Here is a 24,042-nt window from a genome sequence, read left to right as displayed (position 1 = left end):
CTGGTGCCCTCTTCTGGCATGTAGTTATACATTCAGGCTTCAGAGCACTGTATACACAATCAATAAATAAGTTTTTTAAAAAAGACATGTTCCATAGCCTTTAAAGTGCAGAACATTTATAGTTCTTATAATTTTTCTCACTGCTTTATAGTTGTCTCATTCAAACATAATTCAATAATAACTTTTAAACATTTTATTTTTATCACCCAATGTTCACAGAAACAATTTTTATGTTAATATTTAGTGACTTCATATACTTTAAAAGTTTCATGTAAATTTAGTCATGCAATTGCAATAATAAATATAATCAGTACAGACAATTTAAAGCCTGCTGACCCTCGGTAAGCACATAGCTCTCTTGCAGAGGCGAGATGTGTGGGGTGGATTAGAGAACTGGAGACGGACCTATCAGTCCTCAGAATTCAGTACCATACGACACCAGTCAGTATCTTGCCTATGGAGAAGAGAAAGTTTTGACTTCCAGGATGGAGGGAATTAAAAAGGGCTTTTTTAACTCTAGTTCCTGCAGAGCAAAGGAAACAGAAGAGCAAAGAAATAGAATGAACAAACACATTTGCAACTTATTGCTTCAACAAAGGATTAGTGTCCAGAATAGATAAGAAGCCCCAAAGACTCAACAGTTGTCCAGGCTTGGTCGTACACACCTGCAGTCTCAGTGCAGCAAGTCTCGTGGAAGAAGGTTGTGGGGTCGAGGACAGCTTGGGCTATCTAGTGAGACCTCATCTCAGAAAAGCACAGCGGCAAAAAATCATTTCAGAAAATGAGTAAATAATATGCATGACTGTTTCCTAAAAGAAGACTTGCAAGTAACTGATAAGTACATTAAGAAAAAAGAAAATGCAAAGAGATAATCAGAAAACATATATTATTAAAAAAACAATAGGTTAAAAATCATTTCATAAACCATGATGCTGTTTTTAATGGTTCTAAGCAGTTTGTTTTTCTTTTACAACTGATCATTTACAAATTGTTCTCTACTTTGAAATGTGGTTTAAATGTCTAAAAAGATGCTCCTAAAGCTCTTGTTAGTTTTGAAGATGTTCTCAGTTTAAAATAACCCGTGAAGCAGGAATGATAAAGACATAAATGTCTTCACATTAGTAGAATTAGTTACAATAATAGAAATAATTTTAAGCGAAATTGAATACATGTAATTATCAAATTTCCTTTATAATTTTAAAAATGTGGAGCTATTTTTAAAACTTTCAACAAAAGCCAAATCTATTCTTATACTTTTCTGTTTTACTTTTTGATGTTAAATATATGTAATACCTGAAAGTTTGCCACATATGAATAATTCCTCACTAACATTTGGAAAACTCTCCCAAGTAAAACGAAATATTTATATGAAAAAGAGATCATTAAACTGAAAACCACCACGAACTGTCATTTCACCCCAGTTAGCGCGGCTACATCTACAAAGACAAAACTAGCACGTGCATGAGAATATAGAGAAGGAGGAAATCTTACACACTGTTGGTGATTATTTAAATCATAGAACTTGTAGACATCAGTATGAAGATGCTTCATAAAATAACAATAACAACCACAACTCCCATGGGATCCAGCAAACCCGCGGATGGGTGTATATCCCAAGGACTGTCAAAGGTGTCTGAACTCCCATGCTTCTGGCAGCACTGTTCGCAATAGCCAAGACATGGAATCATATAAGGTATATACACACAATGGAGTATTTATTATTGAACTATAAGAATAAAGACATCTTGTCATCCGCAGCAATATGGGTAGACCTGGAGGCCATATGATAAATGAAACAAACCAGTCACAGAAAGACAGACTGTGGGCTCTCACTCATTTTTCTACGCATCTGTAGGGCAGTTTTCATGTCCAATAATTCCTGACATGTTTCCAAATAACTGAAAGAGTTTTGATTCTCCCAACACATAGAACTGATAAATGTTTAAGATAGAGGTAATTACTTTGATTTGATTATCTTGTATTATATACACATATCAAATTATAATGTTATAGCCCATGTATGTCTCTAAATATTGTATATTAGTTAAAATAGTTGTAAGGGACCTTTGAATCTGAAATCTCCTCAAGAGAGACTCATGTTTTAAATGTTTGGTCTTCAGTTAACGACGTTATGAGAAGTTCTGAACTTTGGGAGATGGGGCCAGCTTTGAAGGTTATGTCCACCCTTTCATTTCCACCTTGTCTCCTCTGCTTCCTGGTTATGCTGCAGTGGGAACATCCTGCACCGCACACTCCTGTTCTGAACTCTTCCTCTGTGTCTTCCCCATGGTATGATGGAACTGTGAGCCAAGATAATTCTCTAAGTTCAATCTGTCAGGCGTTTGGCCACAGTGAAGCAAAAGGCGCTGACAGAGGACCTCATAAACTGTGTCAAAACACCTTCAAATGGCTACTTAAAATTCCCAGAGGATACTAATGTGGAAATACATATATGTTTTCATGATATTATTTTATTATCTAAAACAATTATATATATATCACATATCTATTCTTGGAAATATATCAATATATATCCATATATTAATATATAGCAAAGACTATATCTCTATACATATATATCAATATATCAAAGAATATTTCTCTATCTGTCTATCTATCTATCTATCCATCTATATCAATCGAAGAGAACAAATTGCCTAAATAAGGGTGAACTTTTCCTCTAGCTAAGATCTACTGGGTGACTGTGTGTACCACATTGCTAAGTGATTTACTTGGGTTATTTAAACTGTTTATAAGGATTAAACATCCTCACAACACCCAGTGAGGTATAGGTTTTATCTCCACTATATAGATGAGAAAACACACAGTCAACAAATAATAGAGCCAGGATTTGAAACTAGCCAGGCTAATGCAGTGACGCAACTCTAAACCACAGTATAAAGTCTCTGAAAAAGCCTGAAGAGGAGGATATATGAGTCTGTATGATGTGATGTAGCAGGAGAGCTGGGCACAGGGCTGCATGCCTGCAATTCCAGCACTAGACAGGTGGAGGCAGAATGATGAGAAGTTGAAAGACCTTCTTGGCTGCATAGCACAGCAAGTTTAAGGACAGCCTGGACTACTTGAGGACTTGACTCAAAAATAAAAATACACCTGTATGCACATGTACATAGTTAGGTACAGAGGTTTTTGTGGGTTTGTTTGGAGAGGTCTGCACTGCTTTGTGTGGCTAAAGTGCTGTCAACACATTGTTTTGTAAAGGTGTCTGTGCAGGCAGGGGAGACGGGTTCTTGGCACACAGCAGTTGCCAGTGCACACTGACTTATTCTGACTCTTCAACCAGAATTTCTGATTATCATGTTAGTAAGTTGATCATAAAGGGATGAGTTTAAGATTGTATTGTCAGGTCTGAATACCTGCATCTAATACCTGATGGTCTGGGCAGAGGCCAGCCTGAACTAACATATTCAGGAGCGAAACAGAAATTAGTCAGGCAAGAACCTCGACTTGAGTCAAATATTGTTTATTAATCTACTTTTATATGGCCTGGAACTGATTTCACATTCTGGGGGCCCAGGTTATAACATCCAGCCTCATAGGAGCTCCTGGGTATGGATGAAATAAAGCTGTAACAGTTAGAAACAAGAGGGCAGAAGGCACTCCAGGAGGCCCTTGCTTAAGACAAGTCACACCTATTCAGGTAAAGATGTTTCAGGAGGTCAGGTGGGAGTACGCTGTTCCAAGTAGATCGGCAGCAGCTACAGAGAGGTCTCTGGGCCACAGCTCACGTATGAGGGTGCGGCCTTAGATGAGGCTGGTGAATTGAATAAAGACCATGTCCCACCATTTTGAACTTAAGTGTGGAGAACATAGAAAACCATGATTTCGCACACGGTAGCAACACGGCTAGATTGGCTCTAACTAAGATCGTATATTGAAGTGATTAGTGGCTTAGAGACAGAGTACCCGTGGACTCAGATGGTGGTAGGGCTGCTGATTAATTATTCGAATAATTCATGTGATGATCCCGATCAAAGCCCACTAGAAGTGAGTGTTGAAGAGATGAGGACAAGACTCCCCACAATGACACCCTTGTCTGCGTATCAGGAACACTGGACTCAGGCCAGGGAGACAGCGATTTACTTCTGATTCTCCTGCTAATGAGCTGATCTCTCCATCTCTGAGTCTTACCCAATGGGGATGCCCTCCCCTGTCCAGCTTGCGTCCTAGCGCCAGCGAGGCCATGTATGGAAAAGCATTCACGGAAGCTATCTGGAGTCAACTGGACGGGGTGAGAAGAAGCCTGGTCCTGCAATGAGGCCTATGACTAGCTCAGACTGCCGCAGAATTATGTAAGAGACCAAGGCCGGGGGGGAAGGTAAGAGTCTGCTCCCATTTCAGAGAATTAGTTCCAGTCTTTATTTTCTTAGTTCTTTGAGGCTTCTCCTACTCTGGAGATCTCAATTCTCCCAAATCTTCTTGCTTATTATACATCTTCAGGGCCAAGGCCAATACCACAGGATCTGGGCACTGTCGCAAGTGATAAAAATAAGCTTGAGAAGCAGACAGCTTCAGCAGCAGCAGCGGCGGCGGCAACTCCCAAGGCTCAGGTCCTGAGAGAGCCCAGAACTCCACATCAAGAGAGGACTCGAGTCCTCGGTCCCTCAGTTTACCTTATGCCGAGAGTTGAGTGTCTCAAGGCCTCAGTCCCAGACACAGGTGTGAGAGGTGAACTGGAGGGGAAAGGATGCCTATGAGCTAGGGGACAGGTTCCACATGGACCACTGTGTTGGACTTGCCCCTGGGTAGGAAACTTTGAAAAGGTGTCCATGGCTATAACCCATGACATACACTTTTTCAATACCCCAAAGAAGTATTCTTAGATTGCAGGAATAATAGACAAACCTAAACCTGGATTTTGGAGTCATAGCTGACCTCAAGGTCTACTCTGTTTAGACCATGAAAACCACTGAGCTCGTCTGAACTAGTGTCCTTCATTGAAAAGTGGGAATAAGCTGGCTTACATTGCATGACTAAAGTATGGGGACCGTGGGAGGGAAAGATGGATCGGAACAATGTATGATGACACTCGTGTATGTAAGTATTTGAATAGGTAGTATTTAATCATTTTCCTTGTGGCCTCTGACTAGACAGCTGATATAAAATCAGCTGGAGGAAGGGTCACAGTTGGAGGTGGTGAAGTCTTGGCAGCAGGAGCTTGAGGCAGCGGGTCACAGTGCATCGTCTGCAGTCAAGGAGAGAACAACGGATGCTGGTGCTCAGCTTGCATTCTCCTTTTCATTCAGCTCAGAGCCTCAGGATGGGTCTTCCCTCCCCAGCTGGCACAGTCTAGGACTGCCGCTCCTACATACCTGTTGGTTTTCTTCCATGGTGATTCCAAGTCACCATGATGCCTTGATAGCCAAGGTTAGCCATCACAGGCACGTTGTTGACAGCTGAGGTTAGCCATCACAGGTAGTATAGCTAAATGGAAAACTGTTAGGGAAGGCTTGGCAAAAGCAGAGACAGAATGAGCACACTTACAAAGGAGCTCGCCCACCCTTCATGTGATTGGGCCAGAGGTTGACATCCTCATTGAGCCAGGTGAGCTGCTGAGAAATTGCCGCACACTCCTGGGTGACAGCAATGTGTGTTACAGAGCAGTGTGCTTGGGACGGAAGTGAGCTTTCTTACTTTAGTGCTCAAAGGCAAGAAGATCCCCTTTCCCAGAAAGTGGGGGCAAGAGCGACCTACATATTGTAAGCTCTCCATGTATCAGTTCCGAATATAAGTTATGTCACTTTATTATCTTGTAACAGAGAAAGGATAACGGCTCAGACACAGGAGCTGCCCAGATGCAGGTGTACTGTGTCCTGCTCTGGAAGGAACGGCCTGGTGGTTTCAAGTCCAGCACATTGCAGTGTTCGTTCTTTCCATGCCGTGGTTTATACCTGAAATGTTTATACCCGAATTAACGAATTAGATTCATCTTACATTCTTTTTTTTTTTTTTTTTTTTTTGAGACAGGGTTTCTCCATAGCTTTTTGGTTCCTGTCCTGGAACTAGCTCTTGTAGACCAGGCTGGCCTCGAACTCACAGAGATCCGCCTGCCTCGGCCTCCCGAGTGCTGGGATTAAAGGCGTGCGCCACCACCGCCCAGCTTCATCTTACATTCTTGTCAGCATTCCATGTCCTATTTGACTCCCTCAGCAACAGATTCAGGGGCGAAATGATCAGGACCTGCAGGTCTAGGGTATCTGGAGACTGTTCACCTTGGTCACAGTTGAGGCTGCAGGCCTTATGCAGGTAAGGACGCTTTTCTTACATGGGTGTCACTACTGACATTCTCAGATTATCCCGCTTTTAAAAGAAATTTCATCTTGGAGAGAAGGATTGGGTTCTTAATGTATGTTTTTTTTTTTGATTTTTAATTTGTATTTATTTATTTATTTTTTTATTCTTTTTTAATTAATATTTCCACCTGCTCCCCGTTTCCCATTTCCCTCCCCTCCTCCCAAATATTGCCCCTCCCCCCACTCCCTTCCCCCTATCCCCACTCCTCTTCTCCTCCCCCCAGTCCATTTCCCCTCCCTCTCGATACTGAAGAGCAGTCCAAATTCCCTGCCCTACAGGAAGACCAAGGTCCTCCCACTTCTATCTAGGTCCAGGAAGGTGAGCATCCAAACAGGCTATGCTCCCACAAAGCCAGTTCATGTATTAGGATCGAAACCTAGTGCCATTGTCCTTGGCTTCTCATCAGACTTCATTGTCCGCCATGCTCAGAGAGTCCAGTTTCAACCCATGCTTATTCAGTCCCAGACGAGCTGGCCTTGGTGGGCTCCCAATAAATCAGTTCCACTGTCACAGTGGGTGGGTGCATCCCTCGTGGTCCTGATTTCCTTGCTCATGTTCTCCCTCCTTCTGCTCCTCATTTGGACCTTAAGAGCTCAGACCATTGCTCCAAATTGAGTCTCTATCTCTACCTCGATCCATCACCAGATGAAGGTTCTAAGGTGATATGTAAGATATTCATCAGTATAGGATAGGGTAATTAATGTATGTTTTGTTAACTGCGTCAACTCCAAACTCTTAACTCCAGTGGTCAAAAGGAAAGTGAGGAAAATGTAAATGAATACAGCAAACCTCGGATAGCATACAGTTCTCTCTTCGTGTCCGTGGGACACTGACTTCAGGATCCTCCTAAAGACGTCAGAGTCTGAAGATATTCAAGTCCCTTATGTAAAATGGCACCATATATACATGTAACCTGTCCTTCCTATGTCTATTAAATAATCTCTCTTTTTAGAACAAATTGTTTGTCCGTGTATTCTGTTTGTATGTGTATTTTTGTGAGTGCATGTGTGTGTGCACCATGGTTTGAGTGCAAAGGTAAGAGAGCTTCTACCTTCTTTGAGACAGGGTCTCTCTTTTGTTGTTTGCCACGATGTATGCCAGTCTAGCTCATCTGGGAGTTTCTGGAGATTCTCCTGTTTCTGTTTCCCGTATTGCCATGGAGGCACTGGATGGGAGATGTGTGCTACTGTGTCCAGCTTTTCATGGGATGATATATTTTCCCCTATGAGTGTAATAATTTCTTTGTTTAATTTATTTTATTTATTTAATTAATTTCCCAAGCCCAATCACAATTTTCCCTCCCCCCTCTCCTCCTAGTTCCCCTTCTCCTCTCCTCCCTTCTATGCCATCTCCTTTTCAGAAAAGTGAAGGCCTCCTATGTATATCAGCCATGGCATATCAAGTTGTAGTGAGACTAGGCACCTCCTCTCCTATTAACGGTGGGAGAGCCAACCTAGTAGGAGGAAAGGGTCCCAAAAGCAGGTGATGGAGTCAGAGACAGCCCCTGCTCTCACTGTTAGGAGTCCCCCAAGAAGACCAAGCTGCATCACTAACATGTGTTCAGGGGGCCTAGACTAGTTTTATATAAGTCCTCTGGCTGGCAGTTCAGATTCTGTGAGCGCCTATGAGGCCAGGTTAGTTGATTCTGTGGGTTCTCATGTGGTATCCTTGGCCCTCTGGCTCCCGTAATCCTTCCTTCCTCCATTCCACAGGATTCCCTTAGGTCCGCTTAATGTTTGTCTGTGTCTCTCGTCTGTTTCCATCAGTTGCTGGGTGAATCCTCTCTGATGACAATTGGGCTAGGCAATGATCTATGCGTATAGCAGAATATCATTAGGAATCGTTTCATTGACCTTCCCCCCCTTTTTTGCCAGTCATTTTTGGTTATGTCCTGGGTCTCTGGGTTGTCCAGCCTCTGGGTCCTGGCCCTCCAAGTTGTGATATGATAGCGCATGCTTTGGGTATATGCCTAGGAATGGTGTAGCTGGGCCTTGAGCTAGGTTGATCTGCAATTTTCTGAGAAACTGCCATATAAATTTTTGGATTTGTTTTGTTCTTTAATCAGTGAGTTTATTTCTTCTATAGTATCTTCAGTGTCTGAGATTCTTTCTTCTATCTCTTGTATTCTCTTGGTAATACTTGTCTCGGTAGTTTCTGTTCGTTCACCCAGATTTTCCATATCCGGTCTTCCCTTGGTTTGTGTTTTCTTCATTACCTCCATTTCATTTTTCAAGTCTTGAACTGTTTCCCTTATCTTTTTGATTGCTTTTTCTTTTTTTTTTTTTTTTTTTTTTTTTTCTTTTTTTTTTTTTTTTATTTATTTATTTTTTTATTCTTTTTTAATTAAAATTTCCACCTGCTCCCCGTTTCCCATTTCCCTCCCCTCCTCCCAAATATTGCCCCCTCCCCCCACTCCCCTCCCCCTATCCCCACTCCTCTTCTCCTCCCCCCACACCATTCCCCCTCCCTCTCGATACTGAAGAGCAGTCCAAATTCTCTGCCCTGCGGGAAGACGAAGGTCTTCTATCTACGTCCAGGAAGGTGAGCTTCTAAACAGGCTAAGCTCCCACAAAGCCAGTTCATGTATTAGGATTGAAACCTAGTGCCATTGTCCTTGGCTTCTCATCAGTCTTCATTGACCGCCATGCTCAGAGAGTCCGGAATCAACCCATGCTTATTCAGTCCCAGACCAGCTGGCCTTGGTGGGCTCCTAATAAATCAGTTCCACTGTCACAGTGGGTGGGTGCATCCCTCGTGGTCCTGATTTTTTGCTCTTGTTCTCCCTCCTTCTGCTCCTCATTTGGACCTTAAGAGCTCAGACCGTTGCTCCAAATTGAGAATCTGTCTCTACCTCGATCCATCGCCAGATGAAGGTTCTAAGGTGATATGCAAGAAATTCATCAGTATAGGATAGGGTCATTTCAGGTTCCCTCTCCTTAGTTGCCCAAGGTACCAGCTAGGGACATATTCCTGGACACCTGCGAACCCCTCTAGAGTCAAGTCTCTTGCCAGCCCTAAGATGGCTCCCTTAGATAGGATATATACTTCGCTGCTCCCGTATCCATCCTTCCTATATCCCAACCATCCCAATCCCCCGAGCTCCTCCCATCCTCCCCTTCTCATATTTCTCATCCCATTTCCCCTTTGCCCCATGCCACCTCACCCGCAAGTTCCCAGTTTTTGCCCTGCAATCTTGTCTACTTCCCCCTCTCCATGCGGATGACTATATGATTTTCTTTGGGTTCACTTTCTTATTTAACTTCTATAGGATCACACATTATATGCTTAATGTCTTTTATTTATGGCTAGAAACCGATTATGAGTGAGTACATCCCATGTTCCTCTTTTTGGGTCTGGGATACCTCACTCAGGATAGTGTTTTCTATTTCCATCCATTTGCACGCAAAATTCGAGAAGTCATTGTTTTTTACTGCTGAGTAGTACTCTAATATGTATATATTCCACACTTTCTTTATCCATTCCTCCATTGAAGGGCATCTAGGTTGTTTCCAGGTTTTGGCTATTACAAACAATGCTGCTATGAACATAGTTGAACAGATACTTTTGTCATTTGATGTGGCATCTCTTGGGTATATTCCCAATAGTGGTATTACTGGATCTTGGGGTAGGTTGATCCCAAATTTCCTGAGAAATCGCCACACTGATTTCCAAAGTGGTTGCACAAGTTTGCATTCCCACCAGCAATGAATGAGTGTGCCTCTTTCTCCACAACCTCTCCAGCAAAGGCTATCATTGGTGTTCTTGATTTTAGCCATTCTGACAGGTGTAAGATGGTATCTCAAAGTTGTTTTAATTTGCATTTCCCTTATCGCTAAGGAGGTTGAGCATGACCTTAGGTGTCTTTTGGCCATTTGAATTTCTTCTGTTGAGAATTCTCTGTTCAGATCAGTGCCCCATTTTTTTATTGGGTTCATTAGCATTTTAAAGTTTAGTTTCTTGAGTTCTTTATATATTTTGGTGATCAGACCTTTGTCTGTTGCAGGGTTGGTGAAGATCTTCTCCCAGTCAGTGGGTTGCCTTTTTGTCTTAGTGACAGTGTCCTTTGCTTTACAGAAGCTACTCAGTTTCAGGAGGTCCCATTTATTCAATGTTGCCCTTAATGTCTGTGCTGCTGGGGATAAACGTAGGAAGTGATCTCCTGTACCCATATGTTGTAGAGTACTTCCAACTTTTTCTTCTATCAGGTTCAGTGTGTTCAGACTAATATTGAGGTCTTTAATCCATTTGGACTTGAGTTTTGTGCATGGTGATAGATATGGATCTATTTTCATTCTTCTACACGTTGACAACCAGTTCTGCCAGCACCATTTGTTGAAGATGCTCTCTTTTTTCCATTGAATACTTTTAGCTCCTTTATCAAAAATTAGGTGTTCATAAGTTTGTGGGTTGAAATCAGGGTCTTCTACTCGGTTCCATTGATCAACTTCTCTGTTTTTATACCAATACCAAGCTGTTTTCAATACTGAGGCTCTGTAATAGAGTTTGAGGTCAGGGATGGTAATGCCTCCAGACGATCCTTTATTATATAAGATTGTTTTGGCTATCCTGGGTTTTTTGTTTCTCCATATAAAGTTGATTATTGTCCTCTCAAGATCTGTGAAGAATTTTGATGGGATTTTAATGGGGATTGCATTGAATCTATAAATTGCCCTTGGTAGAATTGCCATTTTTACTATGTTGATCCTCCCTATCCAAGAGCAAGGGAGATCCTTCCATTTTCTGGTATCCTCCTCAATTTCTTTCTTCATTGACTTAAAGTTCTTGTCAAATAGATCCTTTACTTCCTTGGTTAGGGTTACCCCAAGATATTTTATGCTATTTGTGGCTATCGTGAAGGGTGATGCTTCTCTGATTTCCATCTCTGCTTCCTTATCCTTTGTGTATAGGAGGGCAACTGATTTTTTGGAATTGATCTTGTATCCTGCAACGCTACTAAAGGTGTTTATCAGCTGAAGGAGTTCTTTGCTGGAGTTTTTGGGGTCGCTTATGTACACTATCATATCGTCTGCAAATAATGAAAGTTTAACTTCTTCCTTTCCGATTTGAATCCCTTTGATCCCCTTATGTTGTCTTATTGCTATTGCTAGAATTTCAAGCACTATATTAAAGAGGTATGGAGAGAGTGGACAACCTTGTCGTGTTCCTGATTTTAGTGGAATAGCTTTGAGTTTCTCTCCATTTAATTTGATGTTAGCTGACGGCTTGCTATAAATTGCTTTTATTATATTTAGGAACGACCCTTGTATTCCTAATCTCTCTAAGACCTTTATCATAAAGGGATGTTGAATTTTGTCAAATGCTTTTTCCGCATCTAATGAAATGATCATATGGTTTTTTTCTTTCAGATTATTTATATGATGGATTACATTGATAGATTTTCGTATGTTGAACCAGCCCTGCATCTCTGGGATGAAGCCTACTTGATCATAATGGATAATTTTTCTAATGTGTTCTTGGATTCGGTTTGCCAGTATTTTATTGAGTATTTTTGCGTCGATGTTCATGAGTGAGATTGGCCTGTAGTTCTCTTTCTTGGTTGTGTCTTTGTGTGGTTTTGGTATCAGAGTAACTTCAGCTTCATAAAAGGAATTTGGCAATGACTTCTCTGTTTCAATATTGTGAAATACATTAAGGAGTATAGGTATTAGGTCTTCTTGGAAGTTCTGGTAGAATTCTGCATTAAAGCCGTCTGGACCTGGGCTTTTTTTGGTGGGAAGGTTTTTTATAACAACTTCTAATTCTTCGCGACTAACAGGTCTATTTAGATTGTTCACCTGGTCCTGGTTTAACTTTGGTATATGGTACTTATCTAAAAAAGTGTCCATTTCTTTTACATTTTCCAATTTTGTGGCATAAAGGTTTTTGTAGTAAGATCTAATGATTCTCTGAATTTCGTCTGTGTCTGTGGTTATGTCTCCCTTTTCGTTTCTGATTTTGTTAATTTGCGTATTCTCTCTCCGCCGTTTGATTAGTTTGGATAGGGGTTTATCAATCTTATTGATTTTCTCCAAGAACCAGCTTTTTGTTTCATTGATTCTTTGGATTGTTTTCTGTGTTTCTATTTTGTTGATTTCAGCCCTCAATTTGATTATTTCCAGTCTTCTACTTCTCCTAGGTGAGTCTGCTTCTTTTCTTTCTAAAGCTTTAAGGTGGGCTATTAGGTCTCCAATGTGTGCTTTCTCCGTTTTCTTTATGTGGGCACTTAATGCTATGAACTTTCCTCTTAGCACTGCTTTCATAGTGTCCCATAGGTTTGAGTATGTTGAGTCTTCGTTTTCATTGAATTCAAGAAAGACTTTAATTTCTTTCTTTATTTCTTCCTTGATCCAGGTGTGGTTCAGTAGTTGACTGTCCAATTTCCATGAGTTCATAGGCTTTCTGGGGATAGCATTGTTGTTGAATTCTAACTTTAATCCATGGTGATCTGATAAGACACAGGTGGTTACCGATATTTTTTTGTAACTGTGTAAGTTTGCTTTGTTACCGAGTATGTGGTCTATTTTCGAGAAGGTTCCATGAGCTGCAGAGAAGAAGGTATATTCTTTCTTATTTGAGTGGAATGTTCTATAGATGTCTGTTAAGTCCATTTGATTCATTACCTCCTTTAATCCTCTTATTTCTCTGTTAGGTTTCTGTCTGATTGACCTGTCCATTGGTGAGAGAGGAGTGTTGAAATCTCCTACTATTAGTGTGTGTGGTTTGATGACTGCCTTGAGTTTTAGTAACGTTTCTTTTACATAAGTGGGTGCTTTTATATTAGGGGCATAGATATTCAGGATTGAGACTTCATCCTGGTGAATTGTTCCTGTTATGAGTAAAAAATGTCCATCTCCATCTCTTTTGATTGATTTTAGTTTGAAGTCAACTTTCTTAGAAATTAGTATGGCCACACCTGCTTGTTTCTTAGGTCCATTTGCTTGATAAACCTTTTCCCAGCCCTTTACTTTGAGTAGATGTCTGTCTTTGTGGTTGAGGTGTGTTTCTTGTAAGCAACAGAATGTTGGATCCTGTTTTCGTATCCAATCTCTTAGCCTGTGCCTCTTTATAGGTGAGTTGAGTCCATTGATATTAAGTGATATTAATGACCAGTGGTTGTTAACTCCGGTCATTTTTCCTTTCTTTCTTTCTTTCCTTCTTTTGGTAGTAGAGTTTGTGTGTTTCCCTTCTTCAAGTTGTGCTGGTGAAGGGTCATTAGATGACTGAGTTATTGTGGGCATTGTTGGACTCCTTGGTTTGTGATTTTCCTTCAATTACTTTCTGAAGGGCTGGATTTGTGGCTACGTATTGTTTAAATTTGTTTTTATCCTGGAAAATTTTGTTTTCTCCATTTATAGTGAATGAAAGCTTGGCTGGGTATAGTAGTCTGGGCTTGCATCCATGGTCTCGTAGTTTCTGCAGTATATCTATCCAGGACCTTCTGGCTTTCATGGTTTCCATAGAGAAATCAGGTGTAAGTCTGATAGGTTTACCTTTATAGGTAACTTGACCTTTTTCCTTTGCAGCTCTTAATATTCTTTCTTTATTCTGTATGTTTTGTGTTTTGATTATTATATGACGAGGAGATGTTTTTTTTTGATCCAGTCGATTTGGTGTTCTGTATGCTTCTTGGACCTTCAAAGGAATATCTTTCTTAAGGTTGGGAAAGTTTTCTTCTATAATTTTATTAAATATATTTTCTGGACCATTGAGCTGTACTTCTTCTCCTTCTTCTATCCCTATTATTCTTAGGTTTGGTCTTTTTATTGTGTCCCAGATTTCCTGAATGTTTTGTGATGAGAATTTGTTGGTTATGCTGTTTTCTTTGATGAGAGTGTTTATTTTCTCTATGGTATCTTCAGTGTCTGAGATTCTTTCTTCTATCTCTTGTAATCTGTTGGTGGTACTTGTCTCTGTAGTTCCTGTTCGTTTATTCAAATTTTCCATCTCCATCCTTCCCTCGGTTTGTGTTTTCTTTATTACTTCCACTTCATTCTTCAAGTCTTGAACCGTTTCCCTTACCTGTTTGATTACTTTTTCTTGTTTCTCTTGGTTTTCTTGGGTATCTTTGAGAGATTTATTCATTTCCTCTACCTTTTTGTTTGTAATCTCTAATTGGTTGTGGCAGTTTTTCACCTCCTGTTTAAGGTCCTCTATTATTTTCATAAAATTCACTTTTGAGTCGAATTCTTCTAATTCTTCTGGATTAGGGTGTACACTTCTCATTTCGGTATTCCTGGATCCTGGTGATGTCACGTTGCCTTTCAAGTTGTTGGGGGAATTCTTGCATTGGCGCCTGCCCATCTTTTCCTTCAAATGGAGCCAGGAGAGGCCTGATGTCTTGGACCAGTCTTTGCTGTGACTAACTCTCTAGGTGTATCTCCTCAGTGTAGGGGCAGGAACCGTTCCCTTCCAGATGAACTCCTCAACACCAAAACATGGATGCGTGGTATTCCAATGACCCGCGTAAAGAAGGCCGAATGCAAGGGGTCGGGCGGGGTCGAGTAGAACACAGGCGACACTGCAGTACAAGCTGGAGGTGCCTGCACTCCCTTTCGGGGGTTGCTGAGGCCTGCCCGCTAGGCAGGCACTCACTGCTCTGGTTGGGTAGCCTTAGTGTAGGGGCGTTTGTGCTCTCTACCGGGACCGTCCGCCCCAGGATAGTACACACTCACCCGTCCCGATGAAACTTCTCGGCACCTACACAGGAACTCCTGGATGCCCCAATGAGCCAGGGACAAAGGGAAGTAGGGCGCAGGCAGAGCAGGTCCAGGAGATCACAGCAGAGACTGCAGCCCCAGCAGCAGGGGCCCGCTTTCCCTGGCGGGGACCTTGAGGCCTGCCCTCTAGTCAGGCACTCACTGCTCTGGGCTGGTAGCCTTAGTGAAAGGGCAGGAAACTGTTCCACAGCTAAGGACCTTGCAGACAAGGCAGGCTTGGGGGTGGGGGTGGGGGGCGGGTGTGTAGGAAAGAAAGCCTTGCAGCAGGAGCTGGGGGGGGGCGTTTGTGCTCTCTACCGGGACAGTGCGCCCCAGGATAGCACACACTCACCCATCCAGATGGGACTTCTCAGCACCTATGCAGGGATTCCTGGTGGCCCCAATGAGCCCGGGACCAAGGGAAATAGGGGGCAGGGAGAGCAGGTCCAGGAGATCACAAGCAGAGACTGCAACCCCAGCAGCAGGGGCCTGCTTCCCCTGGTGGGGACCTTGAGGCCTGCCCTCTAGTCAGGCACTCACTGGTCTGGGCTGGTAGCCTTAGTGAAAGGGCAGGAAACTGTTCCACAGCTAAGGACCTTGCAGACAAGGCAGGCTTGGGGGTGGGGGTGGGGGCGGGTGTGTAGGAGAGAAAGCCCTGCAGCAGGAGCTGGGGGAGGGGCGTTTGTGCTCTCTACCGGGACCGTCCGCCCCGGGATAGCACACACTCACCCGTCCCGATGAAACTTCTCGGCACCTACACAGGAACTCCTGGATGCCCCAGTGAGCCAGGGACAAAGGGAAGTAGGGCGCAGGCAGAGCAGGTCCAGGAGATCACAGCAGAGACTGCAGCCCCAGCAGCGGGGGCCCGCTTTCCCTGGCGGGGACCTTGAGGCCTGCCCTCTAGTCAGGCCCTCACTGCTCTGGGTTGGTAGCCTTAGTGAAAGGGCAGGAAACTGTTCCACAGCTAAGGACCTTGCAGACAAGGCAGGCTTGGGGGTGGGGGTGGGGGGCGGGTGTGTAGGAAAGAAAGCCTTGCAGCAGGAGCTGGGGGGGGGGCGTTTGTGCTCTCTACTGGGACAGTGCGCCCCAGGATAGCACACACTCACCCATCCAGATGGGACTTCTCAGCACCTATGCAGGGATTCCTGGTGGCCCCAATGAGCCCGGGACCAAGGGAAAAAATCGCTTTTTCTTGTTTTTCTTGGGAATCTTTGGGAGATTTATTCATTTCCTCTACCTTTTTGTTTGTCATCTCCATTTCTTTATGGCAGTTTTTCACCTCCTGTTTTCATAATGTTCCATTTAATGTCGATTTCCTCTATTTCTTCTGGAGTAGGGTGTTCAATTCTTCTTGCTTCGTGATTCCTGGATTCTGGTGATGTCATGCTGCTTTTCAGATTGTTGGAGGAATTCTTGCATTGGCACCTGCCCATCTCTTCCTTCAAATGGAGCCAGGAGAGTCTTGGTATCTTGGTCCAGTCTTTGCTGTGACCGACTCTCTGGGTGGATCTCCTCAGTGCAGGAACAGTAACTGTTCCTGTCTGGATGGAACTCCTCAGCACAGACACAGGGTCTCCTGGTAGTCCAAGGACACAGCAGACAAAAGGGCGATTGTGGGGGTAGGGCAGGGTCGAGTGGAACACAGAAGACCCTGCAGCAGGAGCTGGGGGGGGGGCTGTGCTCTCTTCCGGGACAGTGTGTTCCGGGATATCACACACTCACCCCTCTGGCTGGAACTCCTCGGCACTGAAACAGGGATACCTGGTAGTCCAAGGACACCACAGGCCTCATATAAATTTTTAAAGTGGCTATACAAGTTTGTACTCCCACAATCTATGGAGGAGTATTCCCCTTGTTCCACATCCTCTCCAACAGGAGTTGTCTCTTGTGTTTTTGATCATAACCATTCTGACGGGGGTAAGATGTAATCTCAGTCATTTTGATTTGCATTTTCCTGATAGCTAAGGATGCTGAACATTTCTTTAAGTGTTTGTTGGCCATTTGAGATTCCTCTGTTGAGAATTCTCTGTTTAGATTTGTACCCCATTTTTAAATTGGATTATTTTGTTGATGTCTAGTTTCTTGAGTTCTTTATGTATTTTGGAAATCAGCCCTCTATCAGATGTGGAGTTGGGGAAGATATTTTCCCATTCTGTAGGCTGCTGTTTTATCCTTTTGATAGTGTCCTTTGTCTTACAGAAGCCTTTCAGTTTCACAAGGTCCCATTTATTAATTGCTGATCTTAGTGTCTGCGTGATTGGTAGTCTTTTTTTTTTTAATCAGGTTCAGTGTATCTGGTTCCAAGTGGGTCAATTTGCACTCTTCTACATGCTGACATCCAGTTAGGCCAGCACCATTTGTTGCTTTCTTTATTCCATTGTGTATTTCTGGCTTCTTTATTCAACATCAGGTGTCCATAGGTATGTGAATTTACATCTGGGCTTTTGATTGAGTTCTGTTGATCAACATGTCTGTTTTTATGCCAATACCATGTGGTTTTTACTACTACGATTCTGCAGTATAGCTTGAAACCAGAGATGGTGATACCTCCAGAAGTTCTTTTTTGTGTAGTATTGTTTTAGCTATTCTGGGTTTTTTGTTTTTCCATACAAAGCTGAGTATTGTTCTTTGAAGTTCTGTAAAGAATTGTATTGGAATTTTGATGAGAATTACATTGAATCTGTAGATTGCTTTTGTAAGATGTTAACCATACCAATCCATGAGCATGGGAGATCTTTCGATCTTCTGATAAGTTCTTCAATTTCTTTCTTCAAAGACTTGAAGTTCTTGTCATACAGGTTTTTCACTTGCTTGGTTAGAGTTACAACAAGATATTTGATATTATTTGTGGCTATTGTGAAGGGTGTTATTTCTGTAATTTCTTTCTTAGCCCCTTCATCATGTACGTATAGGAGGGCTACTGGTTTGTAGTAATAGTTGTTGTTGTTTTGAGTTAATTTTGTATCCAGTCTCTTTGATGAAGGTGCTTATCAGCCTTAGAAGTATGGAATGGGGTTTTAAAACACACTAGAGTCACCTGGGAAGAGAGTCTCAGTAAGGATTGACTAGATTAGGCTGGCCTTTGGGCATGCCTGTGGGGATTATCGTGATTATGTTAGTTGAGGTGGCAAGGCGTGCCCACTGTGGGGGAGGGGATTCTGGACTGGATAAAGTGAAGAAAGTGAGCTGAGCACAATAAGCATTCATGCGTCCCTTCCTCTGTGTTCCTGGTCATGGACATAATATGACCAGCTCCCTCAAGCTCCCACAACTGGGACTTCTGTGATGAACTAGAACCTGGAACCATAAACCGAAATAAACTCTTTCCCTCCCATGTTGCCTAGAATGTTTTTATCACAGGAACAGGAAATGAAACTAAGACAAGTAGGTTTTGGGGATTCTAACTCAAGTCCGCATGTGTCATATCTCTCTGTGTTAAATCATGTGCGTATGCGTACGGTATTTGTGCTCCCCGAGCCTGGTACCTCTGAGGCCATTTTCCCAGTTCTCCTTCAAACAGTCTCCAGATTTTAGTCTGTGTTGTTTAAGAAATAATAACAGGAAGAAAAAGTATACATGTTGAGAGACACTCGGTTTTTAGGACATTTTTGATCCATTAGTTGACTGGATTTGAAGATGTGCATAGAGAGGGCCAACTATAAGTAACTATGTGGATCTTAAGAGAATTCTAAAACTGTCCTTGCTCTGTCCCTGCATAGCAGGTATGGGAGAAGTTCCTTTGACTGACAGGGTACCTCAGGCTTGACCCATATGTGGGTGATGTGTGTGAAAGGAACCGTCTAGATGCGGTTGTGGGCTGAACTCAGAGTGTAACCTAGGAAGTTTGTGGGAGTGAGGAGGGGAAGTGCCTCCTAAGAGAGGACTCCCAGGAGAATATGAGATTAGTTGAGGTTCATCGAATCCCTTTGTTGCTTACTGAAGAGGCATATTTGGAGGGATAAACCCCTCATGTAGAGCTGAGCATCCCAGCCTTGTTGCCATAGTAACAGTGTTCAAACAGGCTCAAAACCCAAAAAACACCAGGTCTGAGGGATTCTGTTGAAGCCCTGGTTGTTCCACAGAGGTCCTGGCTCTTGTATTCTTCCCGACAAAGGGACAAGGGCTTTCAATAGCTTCCTTCCTCTCTTTAGTCATGGGGCCACTGCTTTGTGCTTTTTCTTTTTCATTCACCCTGGACTGAAGTGGCCTCTTAAAATGGGTACCTCCCTGCAGACAAAGCTAATCGGTATTTAAAGAAGCATCTTTGTCAGATCCTTTTTCTTTCTTGGCTTTCTAGAACTTACCAGACTCTCCAAAGACAGCCATCTTCTCCCCGTTCCAGTCAGAACATGAACCTGTTTGCAGTAAGCTACATCCTCCCTTGCCCTTCTAAGTACTCCTCTTGCCCCGTTTCCTGCCCTATATTACCTCGTACATGGCTGTGTTTTCTACCTCATGGAGGAAGGGGTAAAAGAGCCCTTATATTGAAGCTAACTTGTGGGACCTAGTCATTTGTCATGGTCACTTGGCTCACCTGGCTTTTTTTTTTTTTTTTTTTTTGGATTTTTCGAGACAGGGTTTCTCCGTGGCTTTTGGTTCCTGTCCTGAAACTAGCTCTTGTAGACCAGGCTGGCCTCGAACTCACAGACATCCGCCTGCCTCTGCCTTCCGAGTGCTGGGATTAAAGGCGTGCACCACCACCGCCCGGCCTCACCTGGCTTCTTAAAACAACTCAAGTTTCAATGACATGATAAGAGACAGTTGCTCCTTCTAGTCTGACTTCATTGTTTCTGGTACCATCAATATCAGTGAGGCCCCTTTACTCTAATAGTCTGCTTTCTAGACCTTGTCCTCTTTAACTCGAGAACTCCTGAGCCTTGAGATGCCACATTGTCAATAGTGGGGTGATGAGGCATATTTATCTTTTGTCATTACCCTTGGCCCCAGATACCTTCCTGATCAGTCACGTTCCATAGCACGTCACAGCATGCTATAAGCGCTCCCAGTCCTCTTTGCTCGGTATCAGTGTGTGTGACATCTACTTTCCTAGAGCCAACTGAATCTGTGTTAGACATGATCCTGCCTTAAGACACTTGCAACCCAGTGATGGAGTGGCTCTAGAATGTAAACTCCTCCCAGGAGGGTCCTTTGGTCTTTGTTTTGTTAAGGAATTCCCTGTGCTTACCACAGTGACTGGCATTTAAATATTTAATCAAAATGTACTGAGAGTATGAATGAGCATATACAGTGTCCACAGAGAAGGTCAAGTGGGGAGCAGGACATTGAGTAGGGAAGCTGGGAAGTGAAATACTGGTGCAGGAAACCAACAGGCCGGTTGAATTGCCCGATGCTTTGGAATTTGTTGAGACTTTCAGTGTTGCCTTTGCAGCCTTACCTTTGAAAACACTTCCTGTTTGAAAATAATAGTGTATATATTTTAATCATCAAACAAAGGTTCTATAAATGTGTGTGAGATCAAGCTTTTCTGCCCATCATAAGAAATATATATGTGTTTTCACCTAAATAATTGTGAGACTGAGTTAAACTGAGCCGGATTAGGCTGATTCCTAGCCATTGTTTTGGGACTACAGTTACTGACATACTGTTCCTCAAATCAATGCCAGTTTAGATTATTATCTCAGTTGACTTATCATCATGTAGAGAGTCTCTTTCCTGATTAACTACTTATTAAAGCCTATTTTTATCTAATATTAACTTAGCTCTTTGATGGTTAGTTTTTGCCCTACATATTTTCACAGTCATTTCTTTTAAATGTCTTTGTGTGTTTTAGCTTTGTCTTGTGAAGAATATATAGCAAAGTATTAATATATATAAATATATATAAATAAAACATGTATATATTTGTCTTTTAACTGGTGAATATGGTCTGTTATTGTGATTTGTGATATAGTTGGAGTAGATATGACATGAGTGTGTGAATATGGAAGAATTGCTGATGACATCACAGGAAACAATCTATTATAACCTTATACCAGAAGGTTCCAAAAATTTACGTTCTCTTGTCATTGCCTGATCAATATTTAGATTAGCTACATGTTTTAACTCTTTATACAACCTAGAATCACTAGAAAAGAGTCTCAGCTGAGCAGTTATCTAGATCAGGTTGCTTCAAGATCAGGTTGCTCCATAGTCATGCCTTTGAGAAATTGTTTTGATTATTTATTGACCCAGCCCATTGTGGGCAGCACCATTTCCAAGGCTGAGTCCTACACTGTACAGGAGTCTTGCGAGGCAGCAAGCAGGCAGCATGTGTGCCTTTCTTTTGTTCTTAATTGTGGAAGTGATGTGACTAGTTGCCTGAGTTCCTGCCTTGACTTGGGAACAAAATGGACTATAATCTGTAATTGTAAGCTGAGATAAACTTCTCCCCAAGTTTGCTTTTGATCAGGACATTTTTTTCCACAGCAACAGACAAGTAACTAAACCCAATGACTTAACTGATTTCTATCTTAGAAGCTTTGGAGAAGCAGTGTTATATCCTTCCCATGATGCTTCAGTCTCCCTGACACGTATTCTGTTCTATTCTATTCTATTCAATTCTATTCTACTCTATTCTATGTGTTCTTTTTTTAAAACAATCTTTTTTTTTTTTAAATTTTACATGCCAATCCCAGTTCCACCTTTCTCCCTTCCTCCCGCTCTCCCCACCTTTCTCCTATCTTCCCCCCACATTTACTCCTCAGAGAGGGTGAGGCCTCCCATGGGCAGTCCGCAAAGTCTGTTACATCACGTTGAGGCAGGACCAAGGCTCTCCCCGATGTATCTAGGCTGAGCCTAAACCTGTAGCATTCTAGCATACTAGGTGGTATATAACACCAGGAGTGAGGAGGTTGCGGGAGGCTAGCGAAGGAGTGTATAGGTGGAAAGGAAACTGTGGCAGGAGGTGGCGCTGACTCACTGAAGGTGCGTGAATAGAGAGAGAGGTGAGAAATGGGGTGGACAGAGCAGCAGGTCTAATTGTGGGTCTTTAAGAGCCCAATCAGGAGGCGGAGAGAGTGGGGGAAGGGGGACAGAAAAGAAATGGTTGAAGATATGAGGCAGGAAGAGCTAAGTCATTATTTAGCTTCTTTTGAGTAAATGGCAGGAGAGAGATTTACAGAAATGTTTGTATGTGATACATCTTAGAAATACGTACACATCCCTGCTAGATTACTAGTGTAAAGATAGCATCGTGGTTTTAAATGTAAATTAATTTCACATCCCCTTACTTGCCATTTAGCAAACATTAATTAAGCCAACTGGATTTTTCTTTTCCTGCTCTTTCTTAGCATTTAGAACTTTCAGTGCCATCGGGTCCATGACGTTTAAGGAAGAAGATGTCCTGTAGTGTCCCTGACAAGTCCTGCCCAGGACCTTTTGAATTTGTTTTAAGAATCCACCACTCTAAATGGGAAGCAGCTACCTTGGCCCAGAGACCTGATAACATGAGAGTCTTATTCTGTTGATATCTGCCTGCATGTGACTGGTTCTCTCTTAGATAATCAACTGTATTATGGCTCTATCACATGATTGACATTTCTATGTGTCCTTATGTCGGAAGACTCTGTATCTTTTAAGCACCTGGGTCTGGTTCAGACCAGTTTTTACAGGTTTTCTTATTCTCTTTGTTGTTTTCTGTGTATCCCAACTAGAGCAATCGAACCATGAATATAAATTGAATTGTAGATTTCTGGGAGAGGTTTGTCTAATAAATCTATCATGTGTAGATGGTTCTTGATTTTACAGTGTTTTGACTTAGGAACTTTTTACTTTACTATTATGTAAAAGGAATACCTATTTAGTTCAAATCATACCTAAATTTTTAGTGTTGATGTTTTCTAATTCCAACATGTGATGGGACAAGTCAAGAAGCGGCTTTACTTTTTGGTACTGATTTCTAAATGTTGGATCAGGCTTATATTTTTAGGATAAATCTTTCATGATAATGAAGTATTTTTTTAATATTGTTGAGTTTAATTTGATATTTTGATATAATTTTATCTGAAGGATGTTAGCTTATAGTTTCCTTTTTTATACTTCTAACCATTTATTTGTGTATTTGTGTGCATGTGTGTGCCATGGAACTCTTGGGAAAGTCAGGGGGCAAGCTTTCAGAGTCAGTTTTCTCCTCCCACCATGTGAGTTCTGGGGATTAAACTTGAGTAAGTAGACTCGGCACCAGCCCCATAACCCACGAAGCCAGCTCATTAGCCATGATCTTCCATTTCTTATTATTTCTTTATCCTATTTTCATATCAAGTAATGTTGGTCTTACGACATTTCTTTAGTTCATACTAAAGAATTTAATGTTGTTTGTCCATTTTATCTGTTGCCAAGTTGTGTTCATAGAGTCAGTCATAATGTAGCAGGTACCCCACCGCTGCTCATGGCTACAGTTGCTGAATGTCCACAGTGAGTCCAGAAATTTCAAATGAGGAATTCAGCTTAAGTCAATGTTAAATGGTATTCTCTTCTAAGTAGCATGATGAAATTTCATCCTAGCCAGCTCTGTCCTTTTGTCCAGAATATCCTTGCTCAATCCTATCTGCCTACTAATCATTTAGGAACCATTTCAATTATCTTGTACATATCATGTACATACAGTTATTTTGGGGTGCTTGTATCCAAGCAACCTATAATTTAGTTAAGGATGATCCTAAAATGTGAACATTGCTATATTTGTTCTTTTGTATTATTTGTTAGCAATTAATCTCTTATTGTGCCTAATTTGTAAATTAAGCTTTATCATAGAAGTGCATATATAGGGAAAAGGTGTTTACAGAATTTGTTACTCTTTGACATCCACTTGGGGTGAATAAGGGAAGAGCAACTCTATTTCTCCTGTATCTGTAGGATCTGTACTAGTGTCTCCTCTTTCATTCCTGAGATTTGTAGTTTCTGTTATCTGTTTTTCCTGACCAGCGTGTCTACACATTCATCAACTTTATTGATCTTTTCATAAATCAAATTTTTGTTCCCTTAATTGTCTTTATTTCTCCTTTCAATTTTATTAATTTCTGCCTTTATTATT

Source organism: Chionomys nivalis, chromosome 3, assembly GCF_950005125.1.
Source record: "Chionomys nivalis chromosome 3, mChiNiv1.1, whole genome shotgun sequence".
NCBI lineage: Eukaryota > Metazoa > Chordata > Mammalia > Rodentia > Cricetidae > Chionomys > Chionomys nivalis.
This window is presented reverse-complemented; position numbering follows the sequence as displayed.